The 1477-nt window shown below is 36.3% G+C and overlaps 1 protein-coding gene across 1 annotated transcript in view; it reads left to right on the top strand.

The window, feature by feature from the left end:
* Nucleotides 1-1073: 1073 nt before the first annotated feature.
* The window catches only part of PAK5 (p21 (RAC1) activated kinase 5), a 174526-nt gene continuing 174122 nt past the window's right edge, over nt 1074-1477 (top strand). Inside the window, exon 1 of the mRNA XM_019635273.1 lies at nt 1074-1219. The gene's annotated coding sequence lies outside the window, so the exon portion shown is untranslated. The remainder of the gene's footprint in view (nt 1220-1477) is intronic.

Raw genomic sequence — 1477 nt, forward strand, 5'->3', positions numbered from 1 at the left:
CACTTGTCTGAAAAGTGGATGAGCAATGATTAATGTCAGGAAGAAGAAAAGAACTGGGATCTGGAATTTGTCTTTTTAATAGGTTAGGAGAGAATAACTGCTTTCAGTTCCTGGATCTTTCATGAAGCATATGAAATCTGTATTTAGCCTCTCTCTACCTTCTTAGTAGTATTTATTATTTACTCATTTCAGTAGCAGTGCTGTGCTGAACCAGCAAAGATAGATTTACATAAAACTTTGATTCAGCCAATGTGTATACTGTTAATTCTCATTATTCATGGACTTTATAGTTACAAATTCACCTTCTTATGTTTTTTTGCATTTTTGCTGATTTTGCTTTTGAAATGGCCCACCAACATAGTGCTGAAATGCTATCTATCTAGTGTTCCTACCAAGAAGGATGTGATGTGCCATATGGAGAAAATATATGTCTTATATAAGCTTCATTCAGTTATGAGTTATAGTGCTGTTGGCTATGTGTTGAATGTAATGGATCAACAATACATATTAAATGTGGTGGTCTTTACACAGATACATACATAAAACCATAAAACAAGGTTAGGTATTGGTTGAATGATGAAAATGTCGGGGCCAGGCCAGTAGAAACCTAATCCTGTATTTCCCCTGGGACCAGTGGTTCAGCATTCACTAATTCAGTGTTCGTAGCAACTTTATTGAAAATAACTACCACAAATAATGAGAATCAGCTGAATTAAACATCTGTAATTACAAGTTAATGGGCTTGGCCCCAGAGATTCAGGGACCAAAGGCACAGTTCCTGTCCCCATTGGGCTTACCACCTGTTAGAGGGGTGGGGTGGACTCACAGTGGAATGATTAGAGAAAATGCTGTGACAAATGCAGGTGCTAAGTGGAGTCTCACACTGTCTGGTTGTGCCCAGGTAATAATATACAGATCAGTAAGTAGCGGCATGCCTGAGGAAATGAGAGAAACAGAAAAAAAAGGATATACAGTGCGTGGGAGAATGTGAAGTAAAGGAGGTTATATGTTTATTTTTAAACAAAGATGATGTTGGTGGGCTTCTGACTCATGTTGGTACCATGTTGTTACAGAAGAACACTGGCAAAATGCTTCCACCTCTTGCCAAAATGAACACTGAGGGAAAATGAAGAACACTGAAGAGCTCCAACGAAAAGCTGCAGAACACAAATAGCTACACTCCTTAGGAGTCTGATTCATCCACAGCCATCGTAAAAAGGTAGGGGAATAAATTATGTTGGAGTTTTGGAGTTTTGCCCTTTTAAATTTTGTTTTAAATTATATATATAGTTATATATATCGTTATATATATATATATTGTTATATATATATAGTTATATATATATAACTATATATATATCTATATCACACACACACACACACACACACACACACACTGAAATATTATTCAACCATAGAAAAGAAAGAAATCTTGCTGTTTGCAACTACATAGATGGACCTTGAGGGCATTATACTA

Source organism: Hipposideros armiger, unplaced genomic scaffold (genome assembly GCF_001890085.2).
Source record: "Hipposideros armiger isolate ML-2016 unplaced genomic scaffold, ASM189008v1 scaffold_20, whole genome shotgun sequence".
Taxonomy (NCBI): Eukaryota; Metazoa; Chordata; class Mammalia; order Chiroptera; family Hipposideridae; genus Hipposideros; species Hipposideros armiger.